The sequence below is a fragment of the Camellia sinensis genome, chromosome 14 (genome assembly GCF_055761805.1).
Source record: "Camellia sinensis isolate YWXY chromosome 14, ASM5576180v1, whole genome shotgun sequence".
Classification (NCBI taxonomy): domain Eukaryota; kingdom Viridiplantae; phylum Streptophyta; class Magnoliopsida; order Ericales; family Theaceae; genus Camellia; species Camellia sinensis.
The window spans coordinates 101,936,909-101,956,305 of record NC_138974.1 but is presented as its reverse complement, the minus strand read 5'-3'; the positions used below and the strand labels follow the sequence as shown (position 1 = coordinate 101,956,305).

Below are 19,397 nucleotides of genomic sequence, written 5' to 3'. Positions count from 1 at the left end.
TAGGTTTGTACCCAATCTACCGCTCCCCTCCCAAATCCCCATCAAATGGTGACTAAATTGGGTGCATATATATATTCTTTGAATGTGTGATATATGGGTTTTATTACTTTCTTATGCATGAAAATGAAGCACAACCCTGACTGCCGGCCTTTGATATAAAATAGGATATTTTTGTTATATTTTGAAGCATGTAATGTAAGATCTCTTTTGTGTTTTCCCTGCTCAATGGGTCTGTTAAAATTTGAGACAACAATATAAACTGCAACTTCTCTTTATTTATAAACAAAAAACTTTAAGAAAGTAAAATACATAAATAAATATAGGAGATTTGTTATCTTGATATCTAAAAAAGCATTGTGTTCCATATGTTATTCAACAGCTATGTCGACATTTAACATGATTAGTGCATCATCATCGTCAAGTAACTGTTCAGCCAATGTCACATCAACAACAATCTCATGCATTTTCATCCTAAGAGGTGAGCAATCATTTAATCAAAGCTTTTTTGACAATTACCATATCTTATTAATTACAATACTTGTTCTTATTAAATATAGGTTCACATTTCAAAGAAAGAGAAGAAGAAGAATAAGAAGAAGAAGAAGAACTAACAAGGTAAAAGTACTAACATCACTAGTTTTTAATTTCTCACTTTTCTAAATCTATTAAGACATGATGTCTGCTTAATGTTTAATAGTGAGTCAATTCAACAAATAAAAGAATAGATAACATGTAGAAAAGAGAGATGTGAAGTACTGTTTTGTCATTGATGGAGTACTTCTTGGAAGTGATTAACATGTAGAGAAATAAACAATATCAAATCAAATATATATATTTTTGAGTGTAGATTGCACAAGCTCTGTAATCACTTTGATGCTTCAATATACAGATTGCAAAGTGGTCCAGAGCCTCCACATTAGGACTAACTATTATACTGGTCCATGGAAGAATTCTTGCTGCTCACCAATCAAATGGCATAAAGTAGATGAGTTGGTGAGGCATGTGCAATCTTAAGTGTGTGCACAAGCTGCCATGCGAAATCTTAGTTGGTGTAGATTCTCAGTTCATTTTATAGTAAAATGTGATGGATATGAGACATTAATGTAAGATTCTGCCAATAATGAAAGATTTTTAGCAGTACTTGGAAGCTTATTCCTTACCCCCTAATAACTAACTGGGTTTGTATTATGTATATATCTCCCATTAGTTGCATGCATGTGCAGGATATGTATTTAAAGCTACTATGCATGCCAAATCTCTGTGCGTGCCACGTGTTACTTTGTGGGAGAGAGAATCACAGGGATAATCATCATGTGCACATCATGCATCCCATGATTATATTTCCACGTGTTCTTATGTATATATATCTCTCTTTATATATTATATGGAAAAGAAAAGTCTAGGACTCAAATTTTGGGTCTCAAGAATGATAGTCTAACATGGATATTGAAAGTGTGAATTGTGGGACCTATGTGTAGAATGAATCTGAATTACATATTAATATTTTTGAATAATTCCCTAATAAAATTTATGAGTTTGTAGTGTTACTGTATGTATGTGAATGTAGTAGTGATAGAAGACTATGAGAACGCATGATTTGATATCATAATAGATCAGAATAGCTATCACTACAAGAATTTACACTTTTGCCGACCAAAAAAATTTTGATCGCAAAAAAATGACATTTGCCGACTAAAAGTAAATTTCGTAGCTAAAAATTGATACTACTACCGACTAAAATTTTTGGTCACAAATAAGTAATTTTTGCTGACCAAATTACACTAATTGTCGCCAAAAATATGGGCGGGAGAATGAAATTAAAAAGGGAGCTGTGTATGCTATTTCAGCGACAAATATAATTTGGTCGCTGATATCAAAACGACGTCATTTTGGTATCCAAATTCATTGGCCGACCATCAGTTTGGTAGGGGATAACTTTACTAATTCAAACACATATAAAAATTTCCTACGCGCCTCTTTCACACCTTAGTCGAATTCGATCAAAGCTCAGTCGCGCCATTCACCTCACCTTACCTTTGTCTTCTCCACTCTCGTCGTCGGTTTCAAAACCCTAACCCTACCTTCGATCTTCTCCAATCCCTCCATAAGCCGTATGTTCAAATCCAGACCATACACTCCCCTCAACTGTTTCAGAACCTTTGTCTACAAAGGACTACTGCCAGACTCGTCAAAACGATGATCTGGAACGGGCTAATTGTAATGAGAATGATCAGGCGGCGAGGCACATTAATGCGTCGAAAATGAAATCGAAGATGGAGAATTCATCTTTTCCCTAATTTTTCTCTCCATTTTTGTTCAATCGACCCCTCAATCTTCTCTGATCATAACTCTGCACCAAATTTGCTGATTCAGTCCAGCTCCAGGTTCAGCCTTGAGGTACACACCACTCTCCTCTCATTCTCTACCTCTGTTTTTCACTTTCTTTCCTTTCTTCACTTTTCTCTCAATGAATTCAAGATTCAGATTTCTTTTTTTGTTTATATTTTCCTTTTTTTCCCCTCAAAAACCAAAAGATTGGATCAATATACACATCTCTTACCTCAAATCTAGGTTTAATTTTTTTCCTTCTTGTTGATTTCAAATTCTACTAAAGATTTTTTGTTCTTTAATGTTCATTAGTTAACTGTTTGACCGAGAATGGCAGTGTTGACTTAGAACGATTGATGATTGTTTCTACCTAGTTTAATAATTTGGTTGTTTTGGAAAAACAGAGAAAAATTGCCTATGGAATTTGATTCATCCACACTTTCTCAGGTATGCCTTTTTATTTATTTATTTATATAATTTTTTAATTCAAATGTTCATAAGTGTTCTACAAAAAATTGATGGATTATACTTCTGTGTGTACTTCTCCAAATGGAGCAGAACTTGAATAAATTTAAGTTGTATAAATGCCAATTCATGTGGAAGTATTGGTTACTATTTCTGATTTTTGGGAATGTTTTAAGTATTGGGTTTAATAACTGAGATAGATATTACCATTATTTTTTAATATCTATATGATTATATCTATTTATTTGATCACTGGAAGGTTTGCAATTTTCTGAGGAGTCATATAAGCTGCAACTGTTCTGTAGATTTTTCCATTTCGGTTTCATGATCTTCACATTGATTGATTGCTATAATTAGGTTGAGATTGTCTTCCATGAGTTTGGCCATGCATTACAAAACATGCTAACCAAACAAGATGAAGGTCTTGTTTCTGGTTCTCAAGGGATAGAGAAGGATGTGCTGTTGAATTAGCTTATCAGTTCATGGAAAATTGGTGTTGCCAAAGGTAATATTTTATAACCATAAATATCTCAATTCTATATGTTGTGCCTACTTTTCTCCTCAGATTCTACATTTTTATTCATGGCTCAAGCAATTTGAAATTGTTATGTAGCCATATATTATAAGTTATTCTTGTGTTGGTGGAATATGACTGCCTTTTGGGGGTTTCTCACTGCATTGCCTTTGAATCCTTATAAGGATTCAAAACATTGAAGTCTGAATGTGAATTATTGCATACTTATTAAATATTTATGCAAGCACTAACATTTTGTTTATGTCGTTTTCAAAAGAAATGATTCCATAACCTGGTGTTCTGCTTCTAATGACTAAGGGATAATTTTCTTTGTAAAATGATTTTAGCATCTCTTCTTTTGCTTTTCTCGTTTCATATTTGCAAAATAGTTCATCCCTAAGGAGGTTTAATTAATGACATATCAGTTAACCACTAATTGTTAGTTCCTGTATTCTTCATGCGTGGGTGTGCCATTCCCACTTAAAAAACCATATTTTTATTTTAGTATGTGAATATAACAAAAGTTTACATATCTAAATGCATAGATAGTCCAAACTTCAATTTTTCATAGACATGATGCTTCAGTGTTCTTGAACCTGAGCCTGTTCTTGCTTCAGATATTGAGAATTGAAGTTAATATTTGGGTGCAATTGGAGGCCGTTCACAACAGGATGACATATATGTGCATATTATCAAAAATGCTTAAAAATAGATTAGCAGAATGAGATGGAATTCTCCAAATACTATTGTTGATGAGATATGTAATGAACAGAAAATTTAACGTTGATTGCTATATCTGAAAGATACAAATTTGAGGATATTAAATTTTCAATAAATTTTAGAGGATTTGGATATAACACATGATTTGTAGCTAAAAGATGGAAAGAATATTACTTCAATCACCACCGGAGAGAAAGAATTCTTAGATAGATCCACAAAAATAGCATTAAATGAAGCAAATCCATTTCATACGAAAGCTTCAAATGAATTCAAAAGGGCAACCTTTCTACTCACGATCAATAGTTTATTACACTGCTTTTGTTTAGTACTTGGGACATAGACATTTATAAAGAGTGACAACCACACAACTAGGAGAGACCATAGGGTTCAATACTGTACCCTGGAAAGAAAATTAAGGCAGTGGAAGACAACAAGTACTATGCAGCAAGAAAATGCTGGAGAAAATCACTTCATTTTCCATTTAAAAGTATGTTCCTTCTGTTGAAATCAAGGCACATAAATCTTGCAGATTGTGAATCCAATAAAACCAAATATTCTTAATTGTACTGCAAAGGCCAACTTGTTTCCTATATTAAAAAATTTGGCACTCCATTAACTTTTAAAACGAATTTAATAGCATTTATACTATTATACACTTCAAACTCTGTCACGCCCCACTTTTTATTACTCGAAATATTACCAATTTCATTTACTTAATTCCATTTCAGAGATAACATGCAGAAATAAACTCGTATATTCAACTTGTAGAAGTGAATAACATTGCTCTCATTCGTATGCAAGTAAATACAACATGAGTACACTAAATAAATTGCCCTTGGGCTTACATCATTAAAATCAAGAAGAAGGGTATATCCCTTTTTACATAAATGGCATTCCGCCAACACAAAAGAGGCCCCGTGGCCAACAAATAAGAAGATCCAAAACCTTGTAGAACATCCTGGCTATCACCTGAAAAAGATTCAACAACGTGGGATGAACATATAGTCCAGTAGGGATCTCAACATGATCTCCAACAATAACAACTTACAGATAGCTATGATCATGAATGTTCATTCTCATACTAGAATAGTAATGTGGCAGTTTATACAAAATATACATAAGTATGAACTTTTTTCGAAAACAGCCATTTCATTAGACGCTATAAGCGGTTCATCTTTATTTCCTTTTCATTACCCATTTCCACAAACTTTCATGACAATAACAGTTCTAGAAAACAATTTCACCAAGCCCATTACTCTTCCCCCATTTTCCGTACTTACAACAAAATGACCTTTTTTGAAAACATGTTCACAAATACCCCATTTTCCTTCACACTTTCCAAAATCTTAAAATGGCATTTTGGTTTGTTCCCAATACATTTATATCAATACATGCATGCCTTAAATAAAAGGGAAATAACAAATCATCAACATGTATATAATCCACAAATGAGGCAGCTCGGCCTGTCAAAACTGTAACCATCGCAACCCATAACATACTTAGATACACTGACGATAACAATTACAACTCTGCTCTACCGGCTATATGCACAGTAAGCTAAGGATACGCCAAGCGATAAGCGAGGTAATAACTCATTTTAAACATTTCATACCTCATAATAGATACACATTTTAGTACTGTATCAATCTCAGATAAAAACACTTCCATACTTCACAAATGATACACATTTTAGTGTTGTATCAATATCAACCAAAAACACTTCTATACTTCACAAATGATACACATTTTAGTGCTGTATCAATATCAAATAGTTTCCGGTTTAGAGGTCCATCCCCTATCTTCCCCTAAACCGTGGAGTACATCCCCTATCTCCTCCCACACAACACAATGTATATAAACAATTATCATATACAAATTCCTCCATACAACAAAGCATCAATAACAAGTGTAATACATACACATAAACTATTCAATAATGTTTAACCAACACAAGTGTAACGCATTCATCACAATTCAACACACCAATGTCATCCTCCACCGATGACCAAGGACAAAACCTCTAGATGCATGTATTCAGTACACCTAATAAAAGAGACTCAACTCTCAAGCAATCCTTAAACCCAACAACGACACTAGTATGATAGGTAAAGATAAAACCCCCAAATGTGTGTATTCAACACTCATGATACAATAGTTCAATTCTCAAATTTATTTTCTGAGACTCACATAGAGTTAACATTTCATTTACCATTTTCAAGATCAACTTTCATAATTTTTCAAGTCAACATGTTCCATCACTTATTCCAAAAACACTTTTTCCTTTTTACAAAACCAATTACATTCTCTTCATTTTACAAAATCATTTCCATGGATAATAAGCTATAACCCAACTTGATTCATTACGCTCATTTCAAAATAACTCCAATACCATAATTAATCCTTTAACTGATAACACCTTCTACACAACTCATATTAACAATAGAAATTTACCAACATTGTTCAACCATAAACCCTTTTTATTTTACCAAATCAAAATATAATTTAGGGCTTTCGCTTCTTTCAATAATATCATGCTAATTTTATTCTCTAATTAGTCCAAACCACAGTCAATGATAACAAAACCATTCTCAAACAACCAACCCTAGGTTCCCCTCATGATTTTAAAACAAATCCAACACGGATATGATTTTCATGCAATACAAAATTACCACATGTCTATCTATAGACGGAGTATTGAAAGAGAACAAAGAAATCCCTACCTCAAATGGAGAAGATGAAGGCCAAAAACCAAAGTGCTCCAAATCGCCAAACTTTCAGATTAAAATGAAGATCAAGGGATGCTCCACACTCAATACAAAGGAACTAGGGTAGAAGATCACTAGAACTAGATGTATTTATAGAGAGAAGATGTAGTCTATAGAGAAACTCTCAAGTTATTCATTCAATGAACTTCATTAAATTGATTAATGTATCTCATACATTCATGATACATAATGCATCTTCTATATTAATGAATTCATTAGATAGATTAATGTATCTTACATATTCATAATAGAAACATAATGCATCTCTAAGATTCATTCATAATAAATCCATCATATTCAATGTATTAGCATTAGTCTTCTATACATTGTATAAATAGGTATCAATGATTAGTCACCATCTAATTGATGTACATGTATCTTACCAATGAGATGAATCTAGTATAATCATGCAAAATCTTTGAAAAGTTGACATATATTACAATTAAACAATGAAGGTAAAATCGGGATCGCTATAACCTCCCCCCCTTAAAGAATTTCGTCCTCGAAATTAAGAGTACAGCAGAAACACAAGGCCAACTAATCACATAGCACTCAACACCCGAGCACTTAGAAAAGAAACTATTCTCACCACAAACCTTTGGTAAACTCTCACAAAAGAAAGGGCTTACCAAGGAAACACGTTTCAAAAGGCAACACTTAGGCACAAAAGCCTCAACAAAACCAAACCCTTCCCGAAACAAATCACCAAAACACCCGACTAGCGCTCCAAGCTTTGTCACTACTCAACATTCATAACTTCACATAAGACAATCAAAGCAAATCTTTTGTATAAATATAAGAAAAATCATTCTTTTGTTCATGAGACATTTCTCAAAGATAATCAAATTTTCAACGTTGACATTCAAAAATAAATTTTGCATTTTCCATGCGAAACTCAAAAGTTTTGTAAACATTTTTCATAAACCCATAATACATAAACATCTCCAGTTTATTTGCCAAAAACTACTCGTTTGGAAATTCTCATAACATTCAAATTAAATCAAATCCTCAACATTTTCCTTTTTAACAGCGCCCTTAGAAGGCCAAAACACTAGGAAGAATTTATGTTCCAATCTATTTCTAACATAACACCCACCACTCACACGGTGATGCAACAACCAATATAAAACATAACATTTCTATAATAATAGTTAATAGAAATAACAACCTTGCTATCAACACATAAGGCATAAGAAATTCATGATTTTGGAATTTCATCCTACCTTCCTTTACTTAATCAATTTAAAATCATAAACATGGCCCATTGCCTAGCCGAGCTATTAAATGAGACTACAACTCATATATAAACATTTCCATACTTCAATTGATACACAAATTTGCTGTATCAACAACATGTAAAAAAAAAACACTTCCAAAAATCAATAAGCACACATATAGTGGTGCTAATGGAGTCCATCCCCTATCTCCTCCCAAACAAAATCCGGTTTAGAGGTCCATCCCCTATCTTCCCCTAAACCGTGGAGTACATCCCCTATCTCCTCCCAAACAAAATGCATATACAATGTATTAAACACTTGGCATATACAACACACAATCAATACACGTATTTTCTGTATTAATTCAACAGTCAAAATCAACGACTTAACTAATGTGATTAGTTTCAGTTTTTCCTAATCCACATGCAATGTCTACAACAATCACGACTATCCTCAAGGTGACCAATGCCAACATAAACCCGATGCCAACAAGTTGACTAATCAACTCAATAAACCGCCACACTTAGTAAACGACACATTGATGTGCCACTCAAAACCATTTACCCCAAACACGGAGTTCCCTACACAAACCCCCAAATTTTGGAATCTCACCGGATTTCCTAAAATCGAACCACACCAACATTGCTTTTAAGGGAGTCTTCACCCCCAAGCCTACATAGCAAGCCTGCCCTTCTCCTCAAACTCAAGACTGACATGGTTAACCTCAATCACCCAATCCCTAATACAAATGACAATTTTAACCAATGCTACCCTCGTTATCCGAGGACACAAACTGATTTTCCTTTCAAAGATTGCCGTCAGCATCCACTCAAGAAATTCTCTTCCCACTCACAAACCATACCCAATAACCAATAACACCACTAACTCATTTCACCCACACATAGTCACCAACCGATAACAAGTCATAATACGAACACCACCCAAATACATAATTGATGGGATCACAACAAACTCATTAACTAGTAAAGCCCAAAACACTAATCAACACACCGGTACCATTTCCTCTAACCCGAGATACAAATCTCATGCTCCCTCGTGTAGACATCCTATAAAGTCCAAAAACAAACCCACACTTACTGCACAACACAACAGCCTTCCCCGAGGCATACACTTACCACCCTAAACATACATTTCTATTGCATATAAACATTTAAACATTTAAACACATAATCGAATCAAGTCTATAAAGATAGTCACTCATCCCGGAACTCTCAAGGAATTCCTATCAGAAACCACGTTGATCAGGCGTGTTTCCAAGAGGACCTTAAAGCAAGTTCACCGGCTACGAGTACTATCCAGAAAACTTAATCCCATGCTCATATAAATGCAACATACAAGTCCTAACATTCATGTTAACTATATGCAACATCCTCACAACCTGAAGCAAACCCACTGTAGTAAAAACTACTTCCCACGAGCCCAAAGTATTCAAACCCGGCTCGCTCTGATACCAAGTTGTCACGCCCCACTTTTTATTACTCGAAATATTACCAATTTCATTTACTTAATTCCATTTCAGAGATAACATGCAGAAATAAACTCGTATATTCAACTTGTAGAAGTGAATAACATTGCTCTCATTCGTATGCAAGTAAATACAACATGAGTACACTAAATAAATTGCCCTTGGGCTTACATCATTAAAATCAAGAAGAAGGGTATATCCCTTTTTACATAAATGGCATTCCGCCAACACAAAAGAGGCCCCGTGGCCAACAAATAAGAAGATCCAAAACCTTGTAGAACATCCTGGCTATCACCTGAAAAAGATTCAACAACGTGGGATGAACATATAGTCCAGTAGGGATCTCAACATGATCTCCAACAATAACAACTTACAGATAGCTATGATCATGAATGTTCATTCTCATACTAGAATAGTAATGTGGCAGTTTATACAAAATATACATAAGTATGAACTTTTTTCGAAAACAGCCATTTCATTAGACGCTATAAGCGGTTCATCTTTATTTCCTTTTCATTACCCATTTCCACAAACTTTCATGACAATAACAGTTCTAGAAAACAATTTCACCAAGCCCATTACTCTTCCCCCATTTTCCGTACTTACAACAAAATGACCTTTTTTGAAAACATGTTCACAAATACCCCATTTTCCTTCACACTTTCCAAAATCTTAAAATGGCATTTTGGTTTGTTCCCAATACATTTATATCAATACATGCATGCCTTAAATAAAAGGGAAATAACAAATCATCAACATGTATATAATCCACAAATGAGGCAGCTCGGCCTGTCAAAACTGTAACCATCGCAACCCATAACATACTTAGATACACTGACGATAACAATTACAACTCTGCTCTACCGGCTATATGCACAGTAAGCTAAGGATACGCCAAGCGATAAGCGAGGTAATAACTCATTTTAAACATTTCATACCTCATAATAGATACACATTTTAGTACTGTATCAATCTCAGATAAAAACACTTCCATACTTCACAAATGATACACATTTTAGTGTTGTATCAATATCAACCAAAAACACTTCTATACTTCACAAATGATACACATTTTAGTGCTGTATCAATATCAAACAGTTTCCGGTTTAGAGGTCCATCCCCTATCTTCCCCTAAACCGTGGAGTACATCCCCTATCTCCTCCCACACAACACAATGTATATAAACAATTATCATATACAAATTCCTCCATACAACAAAGCATCAATAACAAGTGTAATACATACACATAAACTATTCAATAATGTTTAACCAACACAAGTGTAACGCATACATCACAATTCAACACACCAATGTCATCCTCCACCGATGACCAAGGACAAAACCTCTAGATGCATGTATTCAGTACACCTAATAAAAGAGACTCAACTCTCAAGCAATCCTTAAACCCAACAACGACACTAGTATGATAGGTAAAGATAAAACCCCCAAATGTGTGTATTCAACACTCATGATACAATAGTTCAATTCTCAAATTTATTTTCTGAGACTCACATAGAGTTAACATTTCATTTACCATTTTCAAGATCAACTTTCATAATTTTTCAAGTCAACATGTTCCATCACTTATTCCAAAAACACTTTTTCCTTTTTACAAAACCAATTACATTCTCTTCATTTTACAAAATCATTTCCATGGATAATAAGCTATAACCCAACTTGATTCATTACGCTCATTTCAAAATAACTCCAATACCATAATTAATCCTTTAACTGATAACACCTTCTACACAACTCATATTAACAATAGAAATTTACCAACATTGTTCAACCATAAACCCTTTTTATTTTACCAAATCAAAATATAATTTAGGGCTTTCGCTTCTTTCAATAATATCATGCTAATTTTATTCTCTAATTAGTCCAAACCACAGTCAATGATAACAAAACCATTCTCAAACAACCAACCCTAGGTTCCCCTCATGATTTTAAAACAAATCCAACACGGATATGATTTTCATGCAATACAAAATTACCACATGTCTATCTATAGACGGAGTATTGAAAAAGAACAAAGAAATCCCTACCTCAAATGGAGAAGATGAAGGCCAAAAACCAAAGTGCTCCAAATCGCCAAACTTTCAGATTAAAATGAAGATCAAGGGATGCTCCACACTCAATACAAAGGAACTAGGGTAGAAGATCACTAGAACTAGATGTATTTATAGAGAGAAGATGTAGTCTATAGAGAAACTCTCAAGTTATTCATTCAATGAACTTCATTAAATTGATTAATGTATCTCATACATTCATGATACATAATGCATCTTCTATATTAATGAATTCATTAGATAGATTAATGTATCTTACATATTCATAATAGAAACATAATGCATCTCTAAGATTCATTCATAATAAATCCATCACATTCAATGTATTAGCATTAGTCTTCTATACATTGTATAAATAGGTATCAATGATTAGTCACCATCTAATTGATGTACATGTATCTTACCAATGAGATGAATCTAGTATAATCATGCAAAATCTTTGAAAAGTTGACATATATTACAATTAAACAATGAAGGTAAAATCGGGATCGCTATAAACTCACCCTTACTCATTAATCTCATCAGTGCTCAATTACTTAGCTATTGTTGTATTAGTTACAACTTTTATGAGTTTTTATTTTTTATTTTATTTTCTTCTTCTTGTTTTATTAGTTCTTACTCTTAAACTCACCAAGTATGGGAATTCACCTCTGTTTTTGATGTTGCTAGTAACTGAGGCTTAATTATCTTATTGCAGTCACCGGTTGATGGAAAGCCAATGCTCTTAACACCTGAAGAATCAATTCAGATCCAAGTGGGTACATTTTGCTTGTTTTTGCCAAACTGGAGAATCTATTTTTATTTACACACTCATAATTTTTATAGTAAATATTTTTATTCCTACTGTTCAGTTTAATTAAAAACATGTATATATATATATATATATATTATAAAGATTTAAAGAAATTACATTGATGTATAATGTGAACTAATACGAATGCTGAAAGGTGAGTACTATACACAGAATATAGAATATCTCCATATTGTATTTACATCAAATAATTTCTACAACTGCCATGTTTCTCATGTAATTAATAATTTCTATAATATCTCAATTTTGTTTCTTTTGTTTTTGAAGTTTCTTTGTCATTCTCTTTTTTCTAATGTAACCTTTATAAACTGAAGCAGAAAGCAGCTAAACGAAGCTAATGATTAGGTTCCCATATGGAGGTAAAATTCTTATTCTCTCTTCAAGATTATTGACATCTCTATTTAGCACAGCATCACAGTTCTTATTCAGTCAATGTGTTCCAAAAAGTCTGTTACAAGATCCTTTAATCATCTTATGAGCATCATGACTAATAGCAATTTTGATTGCTTATAATTGAAATTTGCAACTAATTATGGGTGTATGTTATTTTTGTGTGCTTCTAAATACACCCACTTAATTTGTCTTCACACCCACCATAATTTTGGTAAGATCCTAACCCTTGCAATTTGTACATACATAATTGGTACTAAATTTTCTGTTCTAATTGTAGTTGTTGCTTTATTCTTGCCTTCACTATGTAATTGGGTATTATTTCTTTAATCTTATTATTTTATAAATCATCTTTGTTGAAATTAGCTACTTCTTCTTCTTCTTCTTCTTCTTCTTCTTCTTTTTATTTTATTTATAAGTAATGATTAAATGGGTATCTGTTGTGTGGATGATTGGTGTTTGTTGTAATGCCTCTTAAAAAACTTATTTTCAGTTATTTGACAATTCATGAAGACAAAGGTTTGAATTATGGAGAAAGATATATCAATGGTGCTACGATGTATGCATATAATATATATCTATACATATTGGCAATAAAAGAAAAAATGGTTTATTAGGCTTTTATGAGATCATTAATAATGATGGTCTTGGTTAGTAATAACAGGGTAAAATTTATGTCTAGTGCTTTGACATAGTGTAAGACTGAAACACAAATTGTCCCAATCTAATATATCAAATTGAAAATTTAAACATTTTTTTTCCTCGAGGAAGTATAGTTTTCGATTGATATTCATGTTTTTGTTTGCCTCTGTTGGAAAATGACGCACAAAATCCATATTGTTAAAATTTTCATAATGTTTTTTGATTAGTAATAAGTTCATTGCATAAATTGTTGTAAGTTTCATATCACCATCCATATAAATAGCTCATGAAGCAACCTCTATTATGGACATAACTTTGTGATGTTGGCAGAGATAACTCTCTTTCTTATCATCATTTATCATACACAATACATGTGTGGAGTATACAATTTTTTCTGTTCTTTCTTAATTTATTTTCAATGAAAAAAGTTAGAGCATTATGTTTAATTTCACTTGTAAGAAGATGAAACAAAAGTGATAGTTACTTTGGTTGGCTTTTTGAGATTCTCAAAAAATTTCATATTCCCTCATTTCTTTATTATTTTCTTTAGAACCTCATGTTTCACTCATGATATTGATGCTAGAAGTAATTTTTTTTTCTTTTAAAAAATTTTGGTTTTCCCTTTTTAGTCCTTAAATAGCTCTGCTTTGAACTGTGGTAGTTGCATTACATTTTTCTAGAAATAAAGATATAGACAATCTTGTTGACGGTGAGTTTGACCACCCTCTTCAGCAACTGCATGACTCGGACTCGGAGGGTGGGGGTGGTATTTTTTCCTTAGCAGTGCTGCTATTTCTTGCACTACCTAAGGTTGAAACTTTTTATTTTCTTAAAAACTATGTGGAATATTTTTTCCCCTTCATTCTAAGTTAAAATGAGGGTGGTGATAAGATGGAGGGTTTTACAAAATGGAAATTTCAAACCTTGCCATATCAACCCTGCAGATGAGCTAGAGCTCAGACGAAGGCATTGCTTAAATGTAGCATAATATCAAGTGTTGAACACTAAGTGACGTCCAGGTTAAATAAGAGCTGGTTGTTAAACCCTTTTATTTTAAGAAATTTCAGCTCATACAGACGCATCTGCCCAACTGCTTACCCACATCTCATTTGGATGAGTTGATGACTAATTTGTGGATGGAGAATTAATTATTAGATTAAAATGTTGAGAATTAATTAATCATCTCATTTCACATTTATTAGATTATGTCTTTAGATCATCACATTTTGAGATTTTCAATGATCCAATGACTTGAATGTTTTGGGACAGAGGATAGAAAAATTTGGAGATGAACGATCATTTATGTTTGTCTATTGAGCAACCATGGCATGCCTAATCAAACAAATGTTGAAACTTCATAGTATTAAAATGTTGAAACTTCCTTTTGGTTGCCAAATCAGACAAGTTACCACTACTAAAAATATGACTTTTTGCGTCTATTTTTTTTGCAACGGATTGTTTAGCCGTTGCAAAAAAAAACACTTTTTACATTAAAATGTCATTTTATTATGCTCAATCGTATTCTTACCTAACTTAAAAAAAAAAAAAAAAAAAAAAAAAAAAAAAAAAACCAAATCTTATAAAACTTGCCCTATCCCCTTTTACTCTTATTTCCCAAACCCATTTTGCTCTCTTCCTCTGAAGACCGATCTCCAAAGGTATGTTCTCTCTCTCTCTCTATCGACTCTGTCTTTGGACTCTTCATCTAAATTTTATTGTTCATTTGAAGATTTTGATCAATAGTTGATGAAGATTTGAAGACTTCGATCGATTATTGATGAAGATTTGAAGATTTTGATCGATTTATAATCGGTAAGTCTAATTTCTATGAATGAATCCAACTCTCTCTCTCTCTCTCTCTCTCTCTCTCCCTCTCTCTCTTCATTTTATCTATCAGCTGTGTTTAATGATTTAAATATTTTGTGACGTGGAGGTTTTAGGGAGGTTTTAGTTATCTCCTCTTCATTTTTTTGTTGAATTTCAATATTCTGTTGAATTTCATTCGTTCTTAAAAACAATAGGGGTGTTTGAACCTCTTGGAACAATCTCTCTCAACTCTTACTGTTTCTACTGTGATTTCAGCTATTATAGCCATCTGTGTTGTGTTGATCCAGAATTGTTGATTCAATTGTCTGTGCACACAGGTATGGTAGGTAGTTTCATGAATTAGGAATAGTGATGATTAAGGAAAGCTTGTAAAATCTAGGGCTATATGGAAGGGCAATTGTTTGAATTGGCTTGGTTTTGAAAGTGTTTGGTTGCTTGAAATTATTGCTGGAATTTCTAGATCGCTAATAAGAGGTTTTCAAAACTGTTTTTATATGAATTTTCCAAAAGCAATGTATTGTTAGAACCTTAGGGAAAAACAGTGTGAAATAAACTGTTGCAAGTGGTCTATAAAATGAGCTTGTTTAAGAAGGTTGTATGGTGCTCTCTAACTTCTCAAAGATGTCAGTCTCTCTATCCATTCTTATTTTTTGACACATCATTTGAGTGTCTAACTTTTACTTTGTGTATGCATATCAAAATTACATTGTTTTTGTGCGAGAATGCAATTATACCTTTTGGTTGTATGTTTACTAAGGATAATCAATTTTTTTTTTTTTTTACTGAACTGTACTTTTAGATCTCTTTGACATTTTCTTCTCCTTCATTTTCTGTAATTGTTTTTTGTATTCATGCAGCATATCAAGATTGAAGGGATAAGGAATGACCCATGGTTCTGACAGAACTATGTGGCTGTTAAACAAGGAGAAAATGAAGATGTGAATTTGGATGATGTTCATGCAGTTTTTGATGACATCGAGGTTGTGCTCCCCCCCCCCTCCCCCTCCTCCTCCTCCTCCTCCTCCTCCTTCTCTTTTGCTTTGCATACATAGAGGTGCCATAGTGCTAGAATTTGAAGTTTTTTCTATTGTTATCAACAAATATTATGATAAAATCTCAGCACTTCTATCGCAGGAACCATATCATGATGCTCTTCAATATTTGTCTATTGCCTATCCATGCTCTTCAATAATATATTTCTTTTCAAAGTCTGTATGGTTATATCGGTAGTTTCTGGTATTTTGCAGGATTAGTATGTAACTGAGCAATCCACAACTAGTGAGAGTGGGCCCTTAATAATGAATGCATTTGAAATGATTACCCTTTCTCAGGGGTTGAATCTTTCAGCCTTGTTTGACAGGCGTCAGGTACAGTTACATACCTTCTATTTTGGAACCAAAGCATCACTTAATCTCCCATCAATCCTCTATTTGTTCTAGTTTTTGTTATTCATTTGGGTAGTACTATCATAAACTTCATACTTGCTGGAATTGATAGCTTAAACTTACGGCTCCTCCTAGTGATTATAACATTCCAAGTACTACATTTTTTGGTACAATGCTAGAGATATTTCGTGCGAGTAAAATATGTGCTTATCACAAGGGTCACTCCCTGTTTGTAGCATGTTAATACTGAAATGTTCATTTCTCGTGCTTTTTGTGTGCAGAAGACTTGTTATTTAACTATTTGCCTTCTAACTATTTAGCAACTAGGGGGCAATCAATTTTGTTAATCTTTGGCAGGATTATGTAAAGCGGCAAACTCGTTTTGTTTCCCGCCAACCAGCTAAGCTTATAATTTCAACTATTGAAGCTGTTGCAGAATCAATGGGTCTCAAGGTCCATACATGTTATTACAAGGTATAGTTTTTAATATATTTTGTAGTTGATCTTACCTTGATGCTTCCCCTTGATGCTTTATTTGTGTTCATTTTCAACTTGATTTGTAAATGCTGATGAATCATAGGAAAATGACTGGTGACTTGAAATTCAATAGAAAGGTTGGGGATTGAAGTGTTTATTGTTAGATACCCCGAGTCATGTTAGAAGGTTATAATTTTAGTGTGTTTCGTTGTTCTTATCCTTTTTTTTTTCTTTTCTCCCTTTCCTTATTGTCTAGATTCGTGTGAACAACAAGAACAAGAAAAAAAAAAGGCTACAAAAAGGAGTTGGAAGAGCACCTTGTATCGCTAATTGTATTATTATTTGGCAAGGACAATTGGTTATTGACACTTTATGTAGCTAGCTTGTTGGATTTTATGTAATTTTACAAGGAATTGTAGCTGGAATAGCATTTTTTAGAGCCTACAATTAAATATGATTTTGCCAAATTTGTCTCAAACAAATGGTTTGGTGCTATTATTTTCAGCAGGATCTTATCTGGTAGATTTATTTCAAAATATTGTTTGCTAGAAACTATTATTACAGTATTTATAAAATATCATTGAAAATTATTTGCGATAGTAACAAGATGGTCGCTAATACATTGTAGGATTTTTTTTTTACTTTTTTGCGATGGCAAAACATCAGTCGCCATAACTAGATTAGGCGGCCACAAATAGTATTTGCGACCGTTGTTTTGTGGTCGCAAAAAGTATTTCCCACCCCCACATTCGCGACCCCCATTTGTCGTCGCATGTGCCGTTGTAGACACCCCATTTTTGACCGACCTTAAGACTCAGACGTCACTGATTGAGCGCTCGGTGATATTGCATAATGTGCTCGTTCAGAAGTTTCAGAGTCTCGGCTGCGAGCCCTGCCTCCGGACTTCTGAACCCTCTTCTGTGCCTTGCCTCGGTTTGCGAACCAGACTCGATTTTCTCGGTTTCTTTTCCTGAGGGAAGGGAGAGGTCCAGTAGACCATCTCTCAGTGGCCGTGGGCTACATTTTGTGGCCGCAGGCCATTTTGCCCATTTCGGAGTCCGGTTTCCGATTTTTCGGGACCGTTGGCCGTGTGCCTCGGTTCGGGATCGCTTAACCATCTCCGTTTGCTCTAAATTTTGGCATACATCTTATTTTCTCCCTTTTGAGGGACACTGGGGTCTGAGAAACCCACTTCGTGGCCGAATGCCACTTTCGGTGCTTAACAGCCCATTTTCGGGACCCCGAACTGTGCGTTTTGGCCCCCGAACATTTGTTTTGTAACGGTTTTCGTTCATTTTTGGCAGGTACCTTTGTTTTATCACTGGGAAGGCCGTAGAAGGGTGGGAGGCCAGTAATTGTTGCAGCAACCAGTTATATATCCCCCGACGCCCTCCGATGCCCGTTTTTCACACTTCCGGGCTAATGTTGAACACCTTGGGCCCACTTTCTTGAACTTTGAACCACATATTTGTGATGTACACACATGGGAGGACCCTAAAAGTTGGTGGCCGGCCACTAATGTTGCTTGACCCTTTTGAACCCCTCCTTCCGAGCCAATGTTGAACACCCTTGAGCCACTTTCTTGGACTTTTGACCACAGGGTTGTGTTGAGGGCACATGGGAGGACACCATTATGTGGTGGCCGGCCACTAAACCAACTTGACCCTTTTGACCCCTAGCCGGCCGGCTAGGGGATGTGGCCGGCCGGCCACCTGAAACAAAAATACCTGGCCGGCCATGATCCTCACACTGTTCACTTTACAGCTGTATAGCTTTATCCCCCATAAAATATCCCAATCCGGGGGATATTTTGTGGGGGAAAACTTGCCTATTTTCCCCCACCTTTTGCCCCTCCTTTACTCCCCCTTTTTTTTCCATATAATCGGCTGGCAACATTGCATACAAGGGTTAGAAAATTTTCTCCTCAAGCTTGAATAGAAAACTCCCTCTCCATCTCCCTCATTTCCTTGAAAACCTTCAAGCTCTACACTACCATTTCTTCTACACCACCAAGCTCTACCACCACCACTCCAATCCAGTATAAAGGGGAGGAATTCCAGCAGCTAAGAGGCAACAAATTTGGTCCAAGAAGCAACAAAAGATTTGGTCTTCAAGGGTGAGTTGCAATTTCCCCTTTTTGGCCCATTTCTTGTATCTTTTGCAAGCCATACATGCTTATTGTTTTGAGCTCCGACCAAAACTGAAAAGGTCATTTTTTTGAGCTCATTTTCATGTCTCATTATGGGCTCAACCCTGTTTGAGCCCTCCATCTTGCACTTGCTTCAATACCCTCTTTGTAT

The 19,397-nt window shown here is 34.5% G+C and overlaps 1 long non-coding RNA gene across 1 annotated transcript in view; it reads left to right on the top strand.

Moving 5' to 3' along the window:
• The first annotated feature begins 555 nt into the window (after window positions 1-555).
• The window catches only part of LOC145807735 (uncharacterized), a 47,873-nt gene continuing 29,031 nt past the window's right edge, over window positions 556-19,397 (top strand). Inside the window, exon 1 of the long non-coding RNA XR_014351090.1 lies at window positions 556-615. This is a non-coding gene — a long non-coding RNA (uncharacterized LOC145807735). The remainder of the gene's footprint in view (window positions 616-19,397) is intronic.